The sequence below is a fragment of the Megascapheus bottae genome, chromosome 1 (genome assembly GCF_031878675.1).
Source record: "Megascapheus bottae isolate mThoBot1 chromosome 1, mThoBot2.hap1, whole genome shotgun sequence".
Taxonomy (NCBI): Eukaryota; Metazoa; Chordata; class Mammalia; order Rodentia; family Geomyidae; genus Megascapheus; species Megascapheus bottae.
In genome coordinates this window covers 60,171,222-60,188,360 of record NC_143509.1, presented here as the reverse complement: position 1 = coordinate 60,188,360, position 17,139 = coordinate 60,171,222, and the positions used below count along the sequence as shown (strand labels likewise).

Here is a 17,139-nt window from a genome sequence, read left to right as displayed (position 1 = left end):
CCCAGGCCATGAGTTCAAGCACCAGGACTAGCAAAAAGAAAAAGGGTGGGGGGGTTCCCAGCAGATTGGAGACCCCATTCTTTCCTGGACCTAAGGAGGGCTCAATGGAAAGTGATTTGCATCAGTAATAATAACAAGATCTGGGTGCAGTCCACTTAGCTAGCCAGACTGACCCAACTATCCGAATCAGCACGTAGGGGCTGCAATGTCACAGTATTCTGTTCTCATCAGGAAGTGTTCCCCTTAGAGATCAGGGTCTGCAAAATTGGCTTCCTCCAGAAACTAGCCCACCTTTCCACAGATGTGGGAGATGAAGTGTTTTTGTTGTAGTCATCTTTCTACATTTTGCTAACAGACCTAGTATCACTGAGAAAACTATAAACAGATGACTGTTTGATACTTTTTTGTAGATAAGGCAGAAACACAGTGTGGAGTGGATGCTGTTCTCACCAATCCTGGTCATAGTGAAGGTCAATGTAAAAGGACAAACTAATGACAGGACTTTCAAAGAAGAAAAATGCCTGACTTAGCCAGGCGGGCGCAGTGACTCACGCCTGTAATCCTAGCTACTCAGGAGGCTGAGATCTGAGGATCACAGTTCAAAGCCACCGGGTAATACAAAGGTGAGAGACTCTTATCTCCACTTAATCACTAGAAAATGAGAAGTGGGGCTGTGGTTCAAGGATAGGGCGGTAGCCTTGAGCTGAAGAGCTCAGGGACAGCGCTCAGGCTGGAATTCAAATCCCATGACCCACAAAAAGAAAAAAAAAAAAAAGCCTGGCTTACAAAAATAAAGAATTCTGCTAAACTCACTGAAAATCCCAGCATATTCACCAATCAAGAAAAGGAATGTATGGCTTTCATCTTTTGTGCTCATTTTAACCGACTCCAAAGAAATCTAAGTTCGATCTAAGGTCGGGAGTCCACTGGCGGATCTCACCACAATATTCTAAAGGTGGAGGAAAATGGAGTGCAATCAGTACTTGTTAATTGCTAAAGTTATGAAGAACAGGACCCCAAGAACCAAAACAACGTATCCCAAACATTGTATCAGTAAGAAGCTTCTGGAAATACTCACACAGGCTCACTGTCTTGTAGAAGAGGAAGCTAAGGTTCCAGCTGTTTGAAACTGATCTAAGCATGTAAATAGCAGCTCCAACCTGTACAGCGCCTTCTCTCTACTTCGCACCTTGCCATCAAAGAACAGATATGGCTACTGCCTGATAGCTGTGATGGAGGCCCACCATCTGACAGGAACAAGAGTCAGTGTCTCCATTCACAAAGCAAATGAGATTCACTCTTTAAAAGAAAGAGGGAAGATGCTCGTGGTACAGGCCTAGAATCCTAGCTACTCAGGAGGATGAGATCCCAAGATTGAGATGCGACACTAACCCAGGCAGGTAAGTCCATAAAACAATTCTCTCTAATTAACCACCAAAAAGCTTGAGGTAGCAATGGTAGTGTCTAGAAATCTTCCCTTAACACTGCAAATCAATTTGAAGTTTTAACTCTTCTACTAAATCTATAATTAAAGCAAGATAATTTGTCAGAAAAAAAGTATAACTGCAAATGAAATGAAAAAATACTGATATGGTACAAAATAATGTAAGAAAAAAAGGGGGAATAAACAGATGATCTTTCATAGTAGAAAGTCAACAAATACTACCGAACATTAAAAAATCAAGGAAAATGTTCATTTAGGATTATAATAATGGATATTTGAGCAGATAGCTATCAGATGATTTTAAAGTAGCTGCTAGGGATTTGCAAAAAATATCCTGTATTTTGTTCAAGTGTTCTATAATTGTAAAACTGTTCTTTTAAAAAAAACCATATATATATATATATATATATATATATATATATGTAAAGGCCATATAGGATGAGACTAAATGAAAGGAACTTAAGGATATAGAAATAATAGCCATAATGGGGACCAAGACATGTGAAAGGGTATCAATGTATGGGAATTAATGCACCATCTATCTGGCAAATATCATGTAACCCTTCTATTAATTACAATAAAAAATATATTAAAAAAAGAAACAATAGCCATATAATGTGTGATTGTTGTAGTCATCTTTCTACATTTTGGTAACAGAACTATGTTATTTCTCATCTCTTTGTTGTCTCTTGGTTATCTCATATTGTTACAGTATCTTACCTTGTTATCTGATATACTGTATATATGTATATTTGTTTATTTGAAATAAGATAGGGAAGGGGGAAAAACAAGATAAGGGGAAGGGGTGGGGGAGGGAAATGGGGACAAAAACATGAGAAAGGGTAGCAATGTTGGTGAATGTAACTGTAACCCTTCTATTAATTACAATAAAAATATAAAAAAATAAATGTATACATGTGTGTGTTTGTGTATGTGTCTACTAAAGGCCAGTAGCTTATACCTGTAATTCTAGCAATTTAGAAGGCTGAGATCTGAGGATCAAAGTTCAAAGCCAGCCTGAACTGGAAAGTCCATGAGAATCTTATCTTCAGCTAACTACCAAAGAGCCACAAGTGAAGCTAAGGTTCAAGTTCCCTTAAGTTCAAGTCTCAAGACTTGCACAATGAAAGACAGAAGGAAGGTAGGAATTAGGGTAGGAAGAAAGAGAGGAAGGAAGGAGGAAGGGAGGGAGAGAGAGGGGAAGATCACCAAGTGCATAGCAAAGTGCTACAAGAGAAAACGAAGAACAAAGGAAAGGACAGCTTAACAAACAGAGCCACGAAACTGAATCTGAAGCTTCACTAGGTATGACCAGCTTTAGTAATTAGAGAAATGCTTAATAGTGGTACTTACTTATTAAATACCGTAAGTAGGTTAGATGTTTATTTTAAAGTGTATTTATAATTGAGTCTTTGATTAGGTCAATCATTTTTTATTCATGACTATACATTTCCATTTTTATATTAAATGTTCTATTTCACTTCTACTTTCATAGAGACATATAGACTTTTTTGACCTTTTCCCTTTTACCACAAATATTTAAGACCAGTTTTTTATTTGACGAGATTAGCATTAATTATATCCTTCATATTCTAATATGCCATATCTTTAACACTTTAATTTTCTAGATATGTTTTAACTCTAGTTTTGATTTGACTTTTAACTTACAAGTGAATTGAGAAAGAGATTTTAGTATACAGGTGACAGAAATCTTTGTTTCATAGTTGGATAATTCATTTCAGTGTTATTGTGTTGAATTTTGAGAATGGTATATATGATTTTGAAAAAAAATAGAATCTTCCCTAAGTGCTAGTATAATTCCACTTTTAAAAATATTCCAGTTGCTACAAGGTGTTTTCTGCTTTCAGGGTGGAACATATCCTACGCTATTGCACCTATGTTGATTGGCTCTATCTTGTTAATTATGTTTTCTATTTGCTTTACCTTTACTTATTCATTTGTCTTATACATTTGCCAATGAACTAAGGAAAAGGAAAAGAGTTATTAAAGTTGGCTTGTACTAATATGTTTCGGTCTGTTCTTCATTGATCGTTGTTACTCGATTTAGTTGGATGTTATGTTACTTGATTGAATGAGAACGAACACATCATTGTTAATGGTACTTTGTGATTTTTATATATTATGTTACAAGATCAATCAGAAGAGTCCAAGGCTATTTCATACAACAGAATAGTCATGTGAAACTGAGCAGCATTATGGAATTGACACTAAATAGGAGCTGCCTCCTTTAGAAATCCTTCCCCAAAACTTCCACCAAAACATCAAAACATTTAGATTGCACTTCTCTCAAGACTCTGAAAATCCTTTGCCTTATGATAATTTAAGAGCAAGTTTAATAACTTGCTATAAAAACCTGGACGCTTCTTTATCTTTATAGTCCTCGTTTTATTGCGTTGAATTTCACAGGTGTTTAATAAATAGCTGATGAACTAGATTGATTCATCAAAATAATAGTCTCTGTAACTTTCTAAAATACATTTCCTATATAAGTCAGGGCTCTCCAGAGCCTCACAACAAATGTTCTGTTCATAGATGGATAAGAATATAGGTAGAGATTAAGGGCAGATGTTCATACAGCCACTATAAGGAATGGAGTCAGGTGATTATAAAGGCTGAGAGTCCCCAGGTCTATAGCCCAGGATGCAGTGACAACACTTCCAGCCTGTGTCCAAAGGCCTAAGAACCATAAGAGCTGATGGTGTAAGTCTGAGTCCAAATTCATGTCCAAGAGTAGACCAAGTCTCATGTCCCAGTTTAATAGCAGCCAGACAACTATTGTCCTATTTAGCCTTTTCTTCCTGTTAAAGGGTTCAATGGACTCAAAAAAGATCACATACTTTGGAGGCAATAGTCTGCTTAACTTAATCATCTATTGATTCAAATGTCAGTCTCATCTAGAAACACCCTCACCAGGCACCCCTGAAGACTTGAACCAAATCTCTGGCCATTCCACAGCCTAGAGAGGTTGACACACTATAAAGAAACCAACACCTTTCTTGGTGATACAATTGAACACTTAGATGAGTATTTTGTGTGTTATGGCCCTGTATATTTTACTGCTATCTCTTTTTAACGCTTTCTTCTCAATCACAAAAGAAAAATAGAAACAAACCTAGGATTTTTTTTGCTTAGGAACATAACCATTTTAGAGAATGTGGGTGTATATGCCTGCATGTGTGTGTGGGTGTGGGTGTGTGTGTGTGTGTGTGTGTGTATACCTCTGTGATAAAGAGCTAGAAAGAACTTAACTTACAGAGTGACAGAAAGTTGATAGTTACCTGGACAGAGAAAAAGCTCAAAAGCAAAGCTTTGCTTAAGCCAATCAAAATAGCTCCCCAAATGAGTAACTCTCAAGAAAATACTGGTAGTAAAAGCTGAGAAATGCCCAGTAGAAGAAAGCTTTAGGAATGTAGAAAAATAGTATTCATGCAGCTCTCTGCTGACAAAGGCTTTCCTTTGGCATTCTAGAAATTAAAACTCACAAAACATTACTGTCCATTGAATTTCAGGCACAGCCTTTTAGTTCCTAGTAGGAAAAGGTGCAAAGTAAGGAGTGGTAAGTTCTAATGTAAGTACATTCCACAGAGAGAAAGATCAGAGGGAGTATGAGTTTTACTGGGCTTGAGCTCCGAGCAGTTTCATAAGGACATTCATAAGAGATTTCTGCGAAGAGCACAATCAATTATGCAATCACTGCCCAACTTGGTGTGGAGCAGTGGTTCAGCTCTGGGAAGAGAAGGTAGAAGTGAAACAATGAAGATATACAGTTAGAGTGTTAGGCCAACCTGTACTCTTTATCTCTGATCTACTGTAAGCAAATTAAAAACAATAAACTAAGCACATTTAAAATAATGCCTACCAGTCATCCTTTGGTATCTGGTTCCAAGTCACTCTAGCAATACCAAAATCTTTGAAGGCTCCAATCACTTATATAAAATATCTGGTATCTCTACTTCCTTTATGTCCCTAACCTATGTACTATACATTGCCTCTACATTACTTATGCTACCTAATTCAATGTAAATGCTGCACAAGTAATCATTATATTGTTTAGGGATAATAACAAGGACATAGTATGTACAAGTTCATACAGGCACCGTATTTTTACAAATCTTTTCCACCTGCATTTGGTCGAATCAGTGGAAGGATGACTATATTAGGGAACTCATTAACTACATTGTGTATAAAATGAATTACAAGATTTTTTTCCCAAAGTATTTTTTATTCTCTCTTCACTCTTTTGGGGATTTGGGGTGGTTTTTGTTTGTTTTTCTTTAGCAATACTGAAGTAATATTCAGGGCCCTATGATTGCTAAGTAGGCTCTCTTCCACTAGAGATCCTTATCTCCAGCCCTTGTTTGTATTCCTTAGTTTAGAGATAAGATCCTGTTTCCCTACTTGGGCATGTGGTTGAACTACAGTCCTCCTGTTTTTCACATGCCACTGTAACTGGAATGACGGGCACATGTGACCATACCACAGCCAGCTCTTTCCATTAATATGAAGTCTCTCAGATCTTCCTGCCCTGGTTAGTTTGGAACCTTGATTTTTCTGTTTTCAGCCCTCAAATACCTAAAATTATAGGTGTGAGACACCAGCACCTGACCTTTTGTTGCTTTTATAGTACAATTTACAGGTTCCTGCGTTGAAGTAAGGAGATAGTACCTTTATACTACACTTGTACTTTCTAGTATACCTTGATACTTTCAGTGTGACTAGAAAGCCCACCCCAAAAGGGCTCATGTATCCCTCATTAGTGATTTTCTTGGGAAGTGGTGATTAAATCATGAAAACATTAACTCCATCAATGAGTTTATACAGAATAGGCTAAAGGAATTAGGTCACTGTGTTGCTGGCCATTTCCTGCCCAACGTTGCTTGCAGGTCACTGAAAGGTGAGAAGCTTTACTTCTTTGTGCTGCCATCATGTTTTTCCTCATCAGAGGCCTGCAGCAATGGAAACAGTCCATCTCAGACTGAAACCTCTGAAAGCTGAGCCAAAACATCTTTCCTCCCTTACAGTATTTATGTCAGTTCTTTTGTCACAGGAAAAAAAATGACTAACACAAGTAGCTTCAATGAGTATTAGTTATATTCAGAAGGAAAATAACATAGCTGTTATGATCCCAGGTTTCCACAGACTCAGTCTAGGTAAAGCCGATATAGTAACCCAGGAAGTCAGAAGGTAGAAGAGATAAAGGACAGAATATGATGGATTGAATATAAACATGTTTTCCTTCTCAGTCAATTCTGTAATGCAGAGCTAGGAGCCTTTCTTCTGCATAACTTGAATTTAACCCTCATCTCTGCTGATTCATTCTACTTGCATAAAACTGTTCCTTATCTCCCATAACAGCTCAGCTGTATTTCAATCAACTGAAATGTATTGAAATACTTTTGTAACAGGTGCTCAAAAGCTGTTTTTGCTGACAATCTCTGATTCCTTACTCGGGTCCATGAAGAATTAACTCAAAATAAACCTTGACATTCAGCTTCCATTTTTCTTATATCTGTCTACTTTGCTCTGAGCCATTTTCATCTCTACTTCACTTTGAAGCCCTACTGAAATACAGGAAAGACTATACGAGAGGAAGAACACCTACCAAGTATCGATGACATACTGTAACAAGGCTCCTACCTTACTAAACTGGAGAGACCAGGAACTTCCAGATGTGCTACCTGGCCACATCTATGTCTGAGACTGTTTAGCTGTGCATATGAGTCACCTCCTGCTCCCAACTCTTCTTCCTATTTAAGCCTAAGGTAAATGTCTGTGTGGGGAAGATGGAGGAAATGGTTGAAATAACACCTCTTTTTTTCTGTGGATGCCTCTATCTTGTAATAAACTTCCTTCCTTTGCCCTTTACCAATGCTCATCTTTTATTTGGCCTCTTGGTGAGAGTGCATAGACTAGACCTATGAAAAATAGGCTTTGGAACCTGAGCCTAAAATCTCCTGGGATCAGAGTAGAACAGTGAGAATGCAAAATTCAAGTGCACAGTTTTTGACACATCTGTTCAAAAATCACATGAAAATAGTAAAAAGAAAAAATGTGATAGATAAATGATATATTTTTTTTATCAAAGCTTACTCACTACTGGAAGAACAAAAGACACACCACCATGTTCTTCAGAAACTTATAGTTTTAACAGGACAAGTATTCAACAAATGATCTTATAATCCTGTGACAAGATCCAAGAAGGGAAGTATAGTATAAAATAAATATAAATGTAAAAGTGTAAAGTATGGTAGATAAAGCAACTCAATCACATATAAGCAACTCGATCATGTATAAAGAAATCAAAGCATTTAACAACCCCCCAACATGCACCTCTGAAGTGCTGCAGTTTAAAGTCACACCTGCAAAAATACCTCAAAAATGATTTTGAGTGACCTATTCTGAATCATAAACACTGAGGAAAAAAAAACACTGAATGAAAAAAGTATTACTATCTGAATTGGCCTGTACTATTTATACAATACCCATATCTATTATATAGACATATATACATACATACATACATACATACATATATAGAGAACATCTGAAAATTTGTCAATTACATATTTTAAATGAAATATTAAATATACCATACATATATAGAGAACATCTAAAAATTTGTCAATTACATATTTTAAATGAAATATTAAGTATACCATACATATATAGAGAACATCTAAAAATTTGTCAATTACATATTTTAAATGAAATATTAAGTATACCATACATATATAGAGAACATCTAAAAATTTGTCAATTACATATTTTAAATGAAATATTAAGTATACCATACATATATAGAGAACATCTAAAAATTTGTCAATTACATATTTTAAATGAAATATTAAGTATACCATACATATATAGAGAACATCTAAAAATTTGTCAATTACATATTTATAAACAAAATATATAACTTACCAGCATTGCATCCTGTAACTTCTTCTGAAAAGTCTCAGTACACATTCTGCCTACTAGCTAATATTAATATAGGCCCCATTTGAACACTGTCTTAAACTCATGCAATATGGATTTAAAAAAACCTCAACATCTCAGGCCATGTATGGTGCTCATATCCAATCTCAGCTCTACTCAGAGGCAGAGATAGGAGGAAGATGAGGTCATTCGTGAGCCTTCATGGTCAGAATCGCATTTAGGGGCCATAACCTGAGACTAAGAGCGACTACAGAGAATAAACACACAAAGTTCCCTTTGAGAGAGGAAATGAGAACCAAACCAACATGTCCTGTCCACATAGCCCCCCTGCTCAGTGGGAGGGAGGTCTCTCTCTTTTCCCAGGCTGCTTTGGACTTTAGCAAACACACTTCCAGTGTCCACAAACAGGGCCCATAACCATACCTGTAAGGAACTCGAATGTATGATGTTATTTTAGGCCCACTGCCTTTCACTCCAAACTGGCTTTACCCTCCCCTCCTCCAGAAAAATCTCTGTTCTCTCCCCATCATCCCAACCTAAGAAAAGCCCTCTGAAGCTTTCAGGAGAGAACTAAATTCACTTACTTCTTGAGATGTTTTTTTCCCTACATTTTATCAATTCTGAAAAATGGTGTGCATGTTATAATCAGTGCATACACTTCATATGGCAACCTTCCAGGATTTTGCCATCCAATGGGCTGCAATAGTTATTTTCTACTTAATGGCATTTTCAAAATGGAAGAAATTAGATATGTAATTCTATCATACATGAAAAGTGCATGATATTTCATTTTCCTTAGGCAGTCTTCTTTTAGGGAAGGCTTGTTTCCATTATAAAATTAGATGAGGGTACTCATCAACTCACTTTTAAGATTGTTTTTTCATGGTGTGAGTAGTGGGGCTTGAACTCAGCCTAGCTAAAACTCCTTGGCTTTTTGCTCATCTGATGTTCTACCATTTTAGCCACATCTGCACTTCTGGATTTTTGCTGGTTAATTAAAGAGAAAAGCTTAAAGGACTTTTCTGCCAGGCCTCTCTTTGCACTTTAATCCTCCTGAACAAATAAGATGCGTGATCCCCAGGCACTTAACTTTTTTTTTTTTTTTTTTTTTTGCCAGTCTTGGGCTTGTGCTCAGGGTCTGAGCACTGTCCTTGGACTTTCTCAAGGCTCTACCACTTGAACCTCAGCACCATTTCTGGCTTTTTCTATATATGTGGTACCAAGGAATCGAGCCTGGGTCTTCATGCATACTAGGCAAGCACTTTAACCACTAGGCCAAACTCCTGGCCCCACCGGCACCTAACTTTTATACTTATATATACCTAACTTTATACTTAATATTTCATTTAAAAATATGTAATTGACAAATTTTTAGGTGTTCTCTATGTATGTATGTATATATGTATATACATACATGTATTGTATATATAGTACCATAATAAAACCAAATATGAATATATAAATAATAATAAAACATACATCCATCACAAACCATATTTGCCATATCTGTGCATTTACACAGACATGGTAGATATATGATGATGACATTCAAAATCACTAATAAAATCTCAGGTAAACAATACTTATTCATCATCATTCCAATCCTTTGACCAGCATCTCCCAGCATATGTTAAGATACTCTTTCATGAGCTGGGAATGTAGCTTAGTGATAGTGTACTTGTCTAGCATGCATGAAGCCCTGGGTTCAGTACCACATAAACAGAAAAAGCCAGAAGAGGTGCTGAGGCTCAATTGGTAGAGTGATCGCCTTGAGGAAAAGAAGTTCAGGAACAGTGCCCAGGCTGAGTTTAAGTCCCAGGACAGATTAAAAAAATAAAAAGATACTCTTCCTCCTGAATTAGCCCATTTAAGCCTTCTAATATTCTGTGCTTGGTTTTCATTTTACAGATGAGGAAAATGAAGCATTGAGAGGTTTAAAATGTTTCCCAAGATTTCTAGGGAAGAGATGAAGCCAACCAGGACACCAAGCTACATTGATTGCTGACTGCCTGCTGAAACCAGCCACTTAAGTCAACTTCCTTGCTTACTGAATTAAAAAAAAAAGAACACTCCTTCCATAGAGTCTTGTTTCCTAGGAGAGATTTATGAGGTTTGGAAGTTAAAAGCAGATACTTAAAAACATGAGCTGGACACAAATTGGGCCAAGTTTCTGAAACGGCAGTTTAGGACAGGTGGAAACCATGAGAAAATGGTCTACACTGGGAAAACAATGTCTCATGAGTCTCAGGTAATGTATTGGAAGGAAGGAAACTACTTACTCCAACAAGGAATGGCTGGACCACTTATTCCGATAAATAGATTGTTCAGGAAGCTCTGTCACCAAATAACAAAAATTTGTAATCCAGTTTTCCGGGGCAAATTCCTTAGGGTGACAGCCTGTAGGCAGTGGTCTTTGGGGCTGTATGGCTGGTCCTACTGCTCAGTAGTTATAGGATACCCATGCTATAAACACTCACCTCCTCAGCCTCAGCTTCTTTTGCTGAATGGCTGGAATCAAAACACCTCATAAGCTATGAAGCACTGTGTGCCTGGGGTCTGGCTGTCTTGTTAATAGCAGCAGTCTCCTCAGCTCCTGACTTCTGGAAAGCTCACTACTTGGGCCAGACCTTAATGACACGGTTGAAGAAAGCAACTGAGCCTAGAAGTTCTCTGAGGTAAGGCTCACCTTGAGTTAATCAGAAAGGAAGTTTGGCACAGGGATCAAAGAACAACTTGGTGCTGGGAAGAAATCCACATTCTCTGTAATTCTGAGAATGTGAACACCCAGCTGTGAATTTATTGACTCTCCCTTAAGAAGTTCTAATGGAATAAATTTTGCTTTCTTGGTGCCTGCTAATTAGACAATTATTTAACTCTGTTTCTTTTTTTAATGACTCTCTGCTGTTGTTTGAAGACTTCTGTCTATTATTTGTAATAAAAACCTCTGTCACATTTTTGCCTCATTATCTTTAACAAATAGTGCATTCCCCAGTCCCCATCCCTGGTTCCCTCAGTTCTCCCTCCCAGCACCTCCCGGTCTAGAGCTCCCAGAGTTTCAAAGACCAGCTGTTATCATTTTGTTGACTGAGAGATTTTTAGAAACTTCTATCACAGGCACATAGCTCCATGGGGGGCTGTTGAATTAAATATCAGCTCTTCAAACAGGAATTAGCTCAGAGAACAAAAGCAGCAGGAATACAAGGGACAAACAGAGGCAAACACAACAGTCTTCCCACTCTGTGATTGAGAAACTCATCTTCCCTCCCTGCTCTGGTGTTCACACTGAGATCCTCAGCCTTGGCCACAGTGAATCCCAAGATCCTTCCCTTTTCTGGGGACCAAGCCCATCCCAGCCCTAGCCCATACTTAGCTTTCACCAAAATGAATAACGCTTGTCATTATCACAGATGCTGTTGGTCAGCCTTATCTGAGCACCCAAAGGGTTATCTATTGAGTCGCTATACCTGCAGAAAGAGAAGTAGGGAGATAACTGAAAGAATGGAGTTTGCCAAGTCCTGTTATGCCCATCCCTTGTCTCTCACGTAGGCTCTATCTCCCTGTCCTCTGTTTATACTAATCCAGGAGAGATTAGATCCATGCTCCTCAAAGAACAGCCAGGGTGGCTACCTTGATGTGCAACTCATCAGAGCCTTTGGCTCAGGATAAAAATGCTTGATACATTGTTCTGTTATCTGGAAATTCTTAACCTTTCAGCCTGTGTTTTGAAATGAAATCTGAAGGGACGGCGGCTGGTACAGCAGAAAAGGAGCTGTTGGCAACATCTCATTTTCATCTGGTATTTGTGACGACCACCAGCACAGAGCCAGCCTTGCCTCCTCAACACTGGCTCTGTGGTGGTGGGGATTCGGGGAGATTCAAACCACGAACGTGCAAGGTCAGCAACTGTGCTGGTAGTCCTCAGAAACCAAGCTTGTGATCTCAACACAGGAAGGACACCACATGGCATTCTAAGAAACACACACCACCGAGGAGCTCTCATGAGCCAATGTTAGCCAGCCACCTGTGCTGAAGATGATACAGAGAAAATTCAGGGCAACCACAGCCCTTTAGACTCTTTCAAGTCTATAAACCAAGAATACTGAAGACAGTACATGCATCAAGAAATGAAATAAGTACAAGTGCAGCAGTACATGCCTGTAATCCTAGCTACTCCTGAGACTGAGATGGGAAGGATCAAAGTTCAAGATCAGGCTGGACAAAAACTTTGCAAGACCCTATCTTAATTTTTTTTTTAATTAATGCCATAGCGGTGCACACCAGACATTCTACCTACATGGGAAATGTAATTAGGAGGATTGTGGGTCTGGGCCAGAGAGAGAGAGACTACTCAAAAAAATAACCAATGCTGGGACCGGGAGTTTGGCCTAGTGGTTAAAGTGCTTGCCTAGCATGCACAAAAACCCGGGTTCGATTCCTCGGTACCACATACATAGAAAAAAGCCGGAAGTGGTGCTGAGGCTCAAGTGGTAGAGCTCTAGCCTTGAGAAGGTCCAAGGACAGTGCTCAGGCCCTGAGCTCAAGCCCAGGACTGGCAAAAAAAAAAAATCTGTCTAAAAATAACCAATGCAAAAGGGCTGGAGGCATGGCCCAAGTTGCAGAACACCTGGCAATGCAAGTCCCTGAGTCCAATCTCCAGTACTGCTTAAATAATAATTGATAAAAAAATGTTCAATGGTTCACAGGTGACAACAGAGGACTTGGGACTGAACCTGGTGGTATGATTAGAGGAACAACAGTCACTCTCGATTGGAGGGCTGGGAAATCTAACCATTCTTATCATCAATTTACACATGTAGGAATAGTTTCGATGAATCTATAGGCCATAAGTTATAAGTTTATGTGTCATAAGTCAGGAACTACAAAATCTGTCTGGTTCTAGCTCTAATGCATTTTTATTGACATGGATAGATTCAAGTACAAGAGATCAGAAGAAATAACTGGACAGATCATTGAATTCCCAGGTGGGTCCTGACCCAAACACACAAAAATCAAAATCTCCAGATAGGGGTTTGAAGGTCTGTACGTTTAAAAAAACACTGGTTCTCAAACAAGTACAAAGTGGCACCACCTGGAAGCTCCATATAAATTTCCATGCAACATTGAGTCACGAAGTTGTTGAAATTGGTTTGGGGAGGGAATAGGAGGGGACCGGGGTTGAGAGATAGAGTATGTATGGACACATCAAAACCAGACTGATACTAATATAAAAGTACCCCAATGCGGAGGCTACATTTCATCAATTAAGTCACAATTGCTGGGGTTAAACTTAGATATACGACCTTCAAACTTCGAAATACTGCCAGGTAGATAGATGCTCGCCCGGGTTTGGAAGTTCAGCTGTGTGTATGTGTGTGTGTGTGTGTGTGTGCGTGTGTGTGTTGTGTGCGTGTGTGTGTGTGTGTGTGTGTTGTGTGTGTGTGTGTGTGTGTGTGTGTGTATGCTAGAGTGTGAGTGTACATGCACACGTGCCCCTCTTCCATGGCTAACTGCTGGGCTTCTAAGTACCCAAGAGCCAGCCTAATCAAGCCACTGTGAAAATACAGAATTTATAGTCAAGATCATTGAACTATATCTTGTTAATAAAAGTCTAGAATGTCTCAAAAAATCATTTGTAACTGAAAAGCAAGACCTCTATACTGAACATGTATGTTTCCTAAGCAACATTTTATCTCCAGAAATAATGACATTTGTCACTCATCCATCCTACAGCCTTATCAGGATTCTATGCTAACACAGAGAAACTCTCTGGAGCTGCCTGAAAATTCTGGAAGTGAGGAACCTGAGATTCGGTGTTAGTGAAGAATCTCAGGAGCTCAGGATTAGAGCCCTTCAGATGTCAAGAATTAAGGCTGGGCCAGGAGCATGGTCTAGTGATAAAGTATTTGCCTAGCATACGCAAAGCCCTGGATTTGATTCCTTGTTACCACATACACAGAAAAATCCAGAAGTGGCACTGTGGCTCAAGAGGTAGAGCACTAGCCTTGAGGAAGCTCAAGAACACCCAGGCCCTGAGTTTAAGCCCCTGGACTGGCAACAAGGAAGAGGAGGAGAGGGAGGAGGGGGAGGAGGGAGAGGAGGAGGGGGAGGAGGGGGAGGAGGGGGAGGAGAGGGAGGAGGAGGAGAGGGAGGAGGAGGAGGAGGAGGAGGAGGAGGAGGAGGAGGAGGAGGAGGAGGAGGAGGAGGAGAAAAAGAGGAAAAAGAAAAAGAAAGAAGACCATTTTTCAGAAGAAAATTTTGCCTAGAGCAGCTAGTTTCATACCAAGTTTCTTCACAGCTTATTATGAAAATTGCCTGCATGTACACCACCTGGGCCTCGGCTCTTGCCCTTCAGCATCTGCGAATCCTAGCACAAACTTGCACATCACTACCATCACCTGTAGATGGTACTTTAAAAGTCAGTCGCCCCCCACAGGAGAAAGCAGCACTGCCCATTCAGCAACCCCGGACCATCTCTGTTGCCGCTGTGCCTCCATATAACTTTGGTTTCCTGGCTGATTTGCAAGAACTTCCAAGATAACAGAAGACAGAAACACCCATGCATGTGAGGTAGCCATAAAGAACTGAGAGAGAGAAAGAAGATAAAAAGCAACTGCTTTCCTGATCTACAATTTGGCTGGATGCCAAGACGTCTGCAGACATGACCAGCCAGAGATCTGACAGCAATGAAAAGGATTACCACCTAAATAGTGAGGAGAAGGGGGAAGAACGAGAAGGAGGAGGAGGAGGAGGAGGAGAAGAGAAGAGGACAACGACTCTGGGGACATGACAGACTATGATGTGGGAACAAACAGCCATATGGAGGAATGGGAGATTGATTCCTCTGACCTTGAGGAGTATCCATGCACTGGTTTAACCTACAAGGAGTGTGAGAATGTCCTCCACACACACATGATCAGCTTAGCCTCTATCCGAAAGGTATCTCATTCAGTGGCAAAACTTCTGTTAGTTAATTCCCACTGGCAAGTCTTAGAGATACTGGAGAAAAGCAAGTCCAACTTTGCTCAGCTGCTGGTGGAGGCTGGAGTTCAGCCTGATCCATCACAACTTGTTCCTGCAGCTCAGGCCCCTCACCACTGCCCTGTATGCTGGCAGTCAGTGCAGAAGGAACACCTCCTCTCTCTGGCTTGTCAGCACCAGTTTTGTCACGGCTGTTGGCAGTAGCATTTCTTGGTACTTGTCAAGGATGGTAAGGGGGTCGAACTCTTGTATGGCTCAAGATTGTTCTTTCCGTGCACCAGAGGACTTTGTGCTTCACTTACTTCCCGGTGAAGAATTGAGAGACAAATATAGACAGCACCTATTCAGGGACTATGTGGAAAGTCATCAGCTGCAGCTGTGCCCCGGGACAGACTGCCCTGTGGTTATCCAGGTCCAGGAGCCCAAAGCCCTTCGGGTGCAGTGCAATCGGTGCCAGGAGGCCTTCTGTTTCAAGTGTCGACAGATGGATCACGCGCCTGAAAGCTGTGCTACCTTCTGCAAGTGGCTGGTGACATGTGTAGACCCCCCAGCTGGCCAGCTACTTGGGTACTCACACTAAAATGTGTCCCAGGTGTAACATGTACATTGAGAAGGACAGAGGCTGCAATTACATACACTGCTTCAGATGTAAATAGGACTTCTGCTGGGTGTGTCTAAGGGACTGGAAGACACGAGACACCTCAAAGACTCCTACGTCTGCAATCAGGACAAAGAGCCTCTGGAGAGCCTCTGGAGCTACCAGATAAACTGAAGAAGTACGTGTTCTACTTTGAGAGGTGGGAAAACCACAATAAGAGCTAGCAACTCGAGACACAGACAGACCAGTGGGTTCAGGAAAAGATTCAGGAAAAGATCACGAATAACTTGGGGTCTTGGAACAACTGGGAATGCTGCCAAGCTCTTGGCTGAATGTCGGTATACCTTGCAATTCACCTACCCATATGCATGCTACATGGAGTTTGACCATAGGAAGAGGCTGTTTCACTTCTTGCAGGCTGGGCTGAAGATGGAGATTGAAAGCCTCTCGTGGAAAGCAGAGCATGTGTACAGCTATGACAGAAAGGACATGGAAAGCCAGATGCGGGTAGCAGAGCAGTGGAGGAGAAACCTGCTGAAGGAGTTCCAGGATAGCTAATTTAGGCATGATATGCCAGGGCGAGGAAGATATAGATGGGTGCCATACTGTATGTTATAGTCTCTGCCTTTCACAACTCCAGCAGACAGCCAAGGCCTCACTCCTGAGAGACACTGTTTCTCACCTTTTTACTTTTAGGCTCTACCAGGGTAGAGAGCATGTTGAACTGGCCTGTTTTTTGTTTTTTTCTTATCCCCCTCAATGATTGTTAGGAAAAAAGGAATGTGTGTTTCTGACTGGCTACTAATAGTAGACCATTCAAATATACTTAATTTTCATAATTTATAGAATTATACAAAAATACAGGCATACCATAGGATAACAGATTTTAAAAGAATAACTTATTTTAGCACTAGAGTGTCTTACCCTCCAGTTATTTCCCTTTAATTGTAATAAATGCTGCCTGCACACCCTGCCTCAGAATTTCTGGACTGAAAGAGCTCCGTCCACTTCCTGCCCTCGGCATTCCTTTCAGAGGCCCAGAGGCCCAGAGTTCAGCATAGCCCTCTAAGGGCATTGGCCTTCCCAGATCAAGACGTAGGGCTGCATATGGTCTTGTGTTTTTTGGAGTAGTCTAGGAGTTGCTCTGGGATGGGGTGTGTCC

General features: G+C 40.2%; 1 pseudogene; it reads left to right on the top strand.

Moving 5' to 3' along the window:
- The first annotated feature begins 15,062 nt into the window (after positions 1–15,062).
- On the top strand, positions 15,063–16,535 carry LOC150069306 (E3 ubiquitin-protein ligase ARIH2 pseudogene; annotated as a pseudogene).
- Positions 16,536–17,139: the final 604 nt, after the last annotated feature.